The 7,497-nt window shown below is 44.7% G+C and overlaps 1 long non-coding RNA gene across 1 annotated transcript; it reads right to left on the reverse strand.

Moving 5' to 3' along the window:
* Nucleotides 1-240: 240 nt before the first annotated feature.
* LOC140843522 (uncharacterized) lies at nt 241-6,191 on the reverse strand. Its single transcript, XR_012121365.1, has 3 exons — nt 6,074-6,191; nt 5,292-5,390; nt 241-479 (listed from the first exon to the last, which is right to left on the reverse strand). It is a non-coding gene; the product is annotated as an uncharacterized lncRNA (long non-coding RNA).
* Nucleotides 6,192-7,497: the final 1,306 nt, after the last annotated feature.

The raw sequence follows: 7,497 nt of genomic DNA on the forward strand, positions 1-7,497 counted from the left end.
TCAGATTGTGCCAGACATTGAACTTTATCTTGAAAATAGAGGGAGCCACTGAAGGTTCTAGAGCACAGGAGTGTCATATATCATCTACAGCTTAGAAAAACAAATACAGAGCATGAAGCATTCATGTACTCACTAATATTAAACAATTTAAAACAATCATGGTTGCTGACAGAAATTTTTATTTCTTGAATTTATTCTGGTAATCCACTTAATGTGTATGTATTGGCAAAATATCTCCCAGAGAAACTAGAGTTGTTAAGCAATCATTGCCCTAGGCCAGTACATCTGCAATTTATTCACAGAATCCTCCTCCTCACCGTCTGCAAAACAGAAGGCAGAACACTGCCCCTTCACCACAGCGTGCTTGGAGGACATTCTCAGTAATGAGTCCATGGAGAACATTCTTCGTGCCTCCCAGGGAAAGTCAGCACGTTGTGAATTCAAGGCAGTCTGCTGATGAATTGTGAATAGGAGGGCCTCTAAAATTGAGAGGTACAAACAAGCCATACTTTAAGGAGATGTTCTCGATGTGCTCTACTTCTTTATCTGAACACCAGTATTTCATCCTAATCCATTTTTGTCGGTAACCCGTCCTCTCTATGCTACTCATCTTTACACACTTTTGTATTTAACCAACATCTGGTTTCAGTCAGGTTTCACAGCCCATTGACTTTTGACTAGCTAATCATACTCCAAGAGAGATAATACTACCTATATACATATGAGCTCTTCATATAGTCAATTTTATTTCAACTAATATCCCAACAATTCATGTACAGACAGTTGCTGGAGCAGACCTTGATTTCATTGTGTGATTCTAAGTAGCTGATGCACAGTTAAGGTTCATCAAAGGGAAAGTAACCCTGGCAAAACCACACATTGGTGGCTGGTGTGTGAATAAAGCAGAAGACCCTTTTGTGCACAGCTTTGCCACTTTTGCATACGAAAGCAAGGAAGTGCCTCTTCATTTCTCTTCCCCTGGTATTTCTTCCCGTCACAGGCAGGAGGGCAGTTTATGGCCCCTTACGTAGTGAGGAAAGTCGGGAAATATAGATGCATTTTAAAAATAGAAATAACAACAGCTTCCCTTTCCTCCTCGCTGAGTTACTGGGAAAATCTGAGAAGTGGCTGAAATTCCTTAGTAACCTGTAAAGGGCAAAGGTGCTCTTGTCACAGCCTTGCCTAAAATCCTCCTAGGTCTCCCCAGGATGTTGGAATGAAGTCCAGAGGCTGTGTATGGCCTAAAGGTTCTTCCTGAGTGGGCTCACCTCTGCAGGCATACCCTGCCTCTGAGCCACCTCCCGCTCAAGGCTTCCCCCCTCCCAGCATCAGTGGTATGGGGACAAGCACGGCCTGCTTGTAACCTTTTGTACCAGGATAGCTGTGAGTCCACATGGTGCCCTCCTTCAGGTGGTACACTAGTGACACAATATGATGGCCTGGGGCTGGCCAAACCCAGGCCTGCAGTACAGGAGGGAACATCTTACAGGGAGGCAGACCCCTCTGACCAAGGTTTTCTTCCTTGGGGCTCCAGTCACATGAGAATGATCCCTGCTAGCAGAGCACTCAGCCCCCTCCCCTTCCGCCTGGCGCACAGGGAGTCTGTCTCCTCCCCACACAAGCCGTTTCCTCCCTGTCGGCTGCGGTGGTGCCCGGCCTCGTCCAGCTGCCACTCCTGAACTCCCTGGGTATAAGGCCCAACAGATCCTCATGTGTCATACAGTGACTCCAGAGCTCTTCTTCCATCTCTCAAACTCTTTCCCGTCGCAACTCACCCAGCTGAGGGTGCAATCAGACTTGCTGTCCCCAGGTGGCCTCTATCCACTAGATGCCCGTAGCAGCCCCACCGCACACCGAGCCGGGACGACCCAAATGCCTTTGGACATTACCAAGGGTCCCCCAGAGAGAAAAACTGCACCAGCTGAAAACACTACTCTAACATACTGCTCCTAGTGAGGCCTATTACCCTCAGAAATGCCGCATGCCAGGGATGACGGCCATGAAAGGGCTCTGTACTGGCTGTGACAGCCCAGTCCAGCCACAACACATCGCGAGGGAACACGCTTTACCTTGCTAATTGAAGGTACCCTGAAAACCATCTCTTTTGCTATTTCTTTCACTGTGTGAAATGTGTAAAATTCTCTGAAATTTGATTTCACGTTTACTCAAAAATAGCTGCTGCTCACAAAAGCTGTTCACTTTTGAGTAAATTTCAAGTTTGCCTCTGAGCACCTGAACATCTTCGGGGTTGGTTCTATGTCTCCGGAGAAGCAGGTGGGATGAGCGAGCTGGCTGCTGATGAGACTGCCGGCCGGACGGCTCGGGGGAGGAGGGAAGAGGAGCCCTTTCTGCTTCTTGCTCTGCCTGGAGCCTTGCAGTCGACGGCCGAAGCCGGGTGGTGCTGGATTCAGAGTCTTCTAAGGGCCCTTGAGAATTGCCCAGCATTTACCCAAAGAAGAGAGGAAAGATGCTCCCTACTCGGAAATCTCCCCAAAACTTTCCTGGTTATTTAAAACCTGCCCCTCCCAACGTTGGGGAGAATGAGGGTGGGAGAAGACTAGCCCATGTGGGTCGCCCCCTCCACTTCCTTCCTTCTCTGCCTCTCCTCTTGGAACAACATGGGCTTTGTTTTCCCTTCCCTGCTGCCTGGAAGGGATTCTCCCCTCTCATATCCTCTCCCTCATACTTTCTCTGTTCCCCTTCCCTGCAGGCATAATGGCGGAAGGGCTGAAGTGGAAATTGGCTCACTGACGGAGTAGCAAGAAGACTTGACTCAAGTACTTTATTCAAAAGTACTACCACTTTACTCATTCATGAGAAAGTAGTTACCTGTTTCCTTATTTGTGTTCCTAGCCAAACAGGGCTGTGCTTGCCTTATGGACCATCGTGCCCCTGATCCTTAGCATGATGCTGCATGACAAATTATGTGGAATATAGTGGCTTAAAATAACATATATTAATTATCTCACAGTTTCCACGGATCAGGAGGCCTGGTTGTGGCATAGCTGGGTCTTCTGCTCAGCATTTAACAAAGCTTCAGTCAAGGCACCAGCACCAGGAGAAAGGGTCTCACCTGAGTCTCCAGGTCCTCTTCTAACCTTACATGGTTAGAATAATTCATTTCCTTACAGTTGTAGAGCTCAAGGTGGCTTTTTTCAAGGCCACCAGGAGAATCTTTCTGACAATTTCAAGGTTTTCATCTGATTCAGGTCTACCCAGAATAATGTCTCTTTTGATTAATGCAAAATAACCTCATTTTCAAAATCCCTTAACCTTTGCCATAAAACACAACATTCACAGGAGTGGAACCCATCATATTCCCAGTACTTGCTTACGTTCAAAAGGAGGGCATGAATCAGTAGGAGGTCATGGAACTTTGTCTCTCAGTGCCAAAAATATTGGTTGAGTGAGTGCATGAAAAAAGGAATGAAGGTGCATATCACATTTGTTTTCGCAATAACCCTGGGGTGTAGGTAGTATCATCTTTAATTTATAAAGACATTCAATCTCAGAGACAGTCAATTATTTACCTTTGTTCAAAGAGGTAAAATTACAGGACAAGCTCCAGACTGGGGTCTGTTGGTGAGCCTCTATGCAGCAAAACACTCTCTTAAACCTCAGTCCTGCCGTGCTATCTCTGACCAGAACCCTGGCACAAACAGGTTCAGCCTCTCTGCTTCCACTCACATGGCTACAGGTACAGGCAGAGGCCCATGGGGCCAGGTCACTTTTCATTCCCCCATAGATGGATTCCCCAGGCACTGGGCCACGCCACAGGCTCCAGAGGCCAGTCCAGACTATACCAGAGCTTCTGGACCCAGAGAGAGAGAGCAAAGCACAGCTTGCTTCTGCCTGGAGGTTTTGCTTTAAGTTGGCACCCACACCTGAGCACAGGACCTTCTCTCCCAGGATGGGGAGGAGAAGCTGGTGAGGGCTGCTTTCTCCACTCCCTCCCTTTTTCAGAAGCTTAGGACGTTGGGTCGCTTGCTTTGGTGGGAATGGGGTGAACAATGGTCTCCACACCACAAAGGTCAAGAACCCTGGGAATCCCAGGAGAAGGTATAGGGCCAGCTTGGACAGTAGTAGATGGTGCTTATCTCCTGTGGGAGGACAGCAACACATTGGACTCCCCTTTTGGTCTGCCTCCCAATGCTGCTTTCTCTACATACCTTTGAGTATGCTCTAGATATTCTGCACCTTCTCTGTGTCTGGGCTTCTTTTTCCTCTCTGCCCTGTAATTTCTCCTAGTCCGTTTATGGTATTTAATAAGCAGTACTCTTTTCATCTACCCTGTGTTGACAGACTTAACATTTTTATCCTATGGTGACTTTATATTACACATTAAAGCCCCTCCCCACACTGTTGTATGATATGCTTAATGCACAGGCAATCATAACCCACTGCAATTTTGCAGCATGCCAGGCGTAAATCCAAGGTAGAAGATGTTTGTATATTTTCATAATCCACTTTAGGCTTTAATTACAATGAGGCAATAAAAGAAAGATATGAATACATTGGTCTTGTGGCTGGTATCTTTGTCATTCACTTCATGTTGAATTCCCATGAAATTTAAGCATCTCTGCTCCGCAGCTGCTGTTCCTCAGCTTACTGAGAGCATTCAAAACAAGTTATCTGCAACCTGGTGAATGAATATTCAGCTCATTCTTTCCCACTTACTTCTCCTGAGACACAAAACAAAATAAACCTTTAGGATATTTAGGTGCTCAGAGGCAAACTTAGAATTTACTCAAAAGTGAACAGCTTTTGTGAGCAGCTGCTATTCATGAGTAAACACAAAATCAAATTTCAAAGAAGAAATGTTTGGGGTTTGTACAAATAAACCTTCTAACTGCTGCTTACATAAAGCCAGATGAAATGGCAAAAGACCTCAGAACATAGCTGGATTGTCCAAAGAGGCTTTTATTGATGAAATGTGAACTTTTGGAACTAGAGCCTGTTCATTTTATCCCCTAAACCCGCTCCCAATAACCACTCCATCCTATTGATTTCCTTCCAGCATCCAACTGGATTGATTAACACTGAAAGGGGGAACTGCATATACAAAAGCACAGAGGTCTGGAAAGGCCTTTCATTTGTGAAAATGAAAGCAATTAATCACCCCTTGAGGTCAGGGGACCATGGGTATTGATTGGGACTTTAAAGATAGTGAACACACGATCATCAGAGTGTGTATTCTCTCTGAATGGCACACTGTTTGTCAGGCGTTGAATGGTGACCCCCAAAAAGATATATCTGCATCATAATCCCTGGAGGCTGTGAATGTTACCTACTTCAGAAAGGGTGTCTTCCCTGATGATATTGATTTAAGTGTCTTGAGATGAAATTATGCTGGGTTATCCAGGTGGGCCTTAAATCCAATGACAAGCGTCCTTAAAATCAGCAAAAGAGAAGGCCACATGAAGATGGATTGCAATGACATCACCACAAACCAAGGAGACTGTCATGCATCAGCAAGTGGGAGAGGCAAGGAATGGGGACTCAGAGGGAGCACAGCCCTGCCCATGTCTTGGCGTCACCTTTCTGGCCTCCAGAACTGTGGGAGAATGTATTTCTGTTGTAAGTCTCCCAGTGTGCGGTCATTTGTTACTGCAGCCCTAGGAAGCAGATACACTGGGCTACACTCTGGTCTTGGTGCAGGTCTATCATTCATCTTTCAAACTTGGGTGTTGTGTTCTCTGTGAAGACTCCCCTGGCAGGCTCTTCCTGCTCTCCCCTGGTCAGGGTTTCTCAGCGGTTCTCACACTTCTCTCGTTTCTCCCACTGCTCTTGTTTCATCTTCTGGTGACACTCAGCTAAGCATGGTGTCCTCTTCCGCACAGGTGCCTAGCACCTGAAGGGTTCTTCAGGGACTGTCTGCAAGGACTACCAGACCCCACCCAGAGGTGTGACTAACATCTTGAGACTTAGCTTCACATTTTAGTCATCTCCCTCCTCTTTACTTGATCACATGGGTTTTGAAATGAGAGTAAAAACACACTGAGATTTGTTACCTAAAACAGTTCCTAGAGCAAGCCTCCGGATATGCTTTCTTACCCATCAGTGGCAACCTTACCTCACCTTCTTCCACTCTTGCATGTAATTTTATATTTATTTGTGACATCAGAAATTGGCTGGCTTTTCAGAAGAAATTTCAGAAGAAATCTGGTTTTTCTTGACTGTGTTGAAACAATGCATGAAGCCATACCGCTGTCTCCCTAGGAGAAAGGCCAGAGCTGATCAACTCAAACAATCTCTAAGAAGTTAAATACAGATTTTGAGGCACAATTGAACAAAAAGAATGCAATTTTATGAACTCTAGGAAATAATACATTCATCTCCAAATCCTTTCTACTTGCACTGCATCTAGGGCTTACCTCCGTGTGCTTTGCCATCCCAGGCTTACTGTCAGTGGCTTCTTGGGGCTTCCTCTTGGAATCTCCAGCCCACCTGCCAACTTCAAACTCTCACCTGTGTAATGCAGAAGGCTCAGCTCTGTCTCAGGGCTTATGCTGAAGTGCAAGTTCAGCAAAGCCAGGAGCCCATCATCCCTGGGGAGTCATTCACCAGGACATCCCAGCTGATGATCACCCCTTACCATGAGCAGCTCATCCATGTCTCTCATTCAAACACACACAGTGCTTTCTTTGATAGGTCAAGTGAAAGAAATTGTCTCCATCACCTGAAACATATATATATAACTTTAATAATCAGGAAAAAAACTTAAAAATAAAATTAGATAATGTGTGAAAGGGTAATGTGTGTCATACACAGGCAGAAATAAATGTTGTTAAGACATGGCCTGACTATTGACAGCATTATGATATCAGAGCCATCTTTTAGGAAGTATACCAGGATCTATAAATATTTGAACATTAGACCTGGAAATTCTCCTCCTAAGACTCTGTAATGTAGACAAATCTCTCAGAAGTGTACTTGGAAATCCATACAAGGTGCTGTTGTAATAGCAAAATACCAAAGACTGTTAACCAACAAATAAGAAAATAGTTAAATAACAGTTCATCCACACGAGGAGTGTGGCAGCTATTACAGAGAATGTCTTAGATGTACAGTTGACCTTTGAACCCCACACAGTCAATAAATACATGCATAATTTTTTGAATCCCCCAAAAACTTAAGTGCTAATAGCCTGCTGTTGACTGGAAGACTTATTGATAACATAAACAGTCAATTAACACATATTTTGCAAATATTATATACTGTATTCTTACAGTAAAGTAAGCTAGAGAAAAGAAACCTTTTTCAAACTGTTGCAAATCTCCAAATTATTTTCCAGTGTATTTACTGAAAAAAAAATCCACATAGAAGTGGACCTGCATAGTTCAAAATCATGTTAGTCAAGGGTCAACTGTATATATTCTGAACTGAAAGGATATTTATGGTACATTGTTGAGCATCTGGTTAATCGTCACCTGTGCCAGGGCCATGAATTCATTTACACTACACGCAGGTGTGCACATAGAACTTTAGGCCCTTACA

This window comes from Manis javanica, chromosome 9 (genome assembly GCF_040802235.1).
Source record: "Manis javanica isolate MJ-LG chromosome 9, MJ_LKY, whole genome shotgun sequence".
Lineage (NCBI taxonomy): Eukaryota > Metazoa > Chordata > Mammalia > Pholidota > Manidae > Manis > Manis javanica.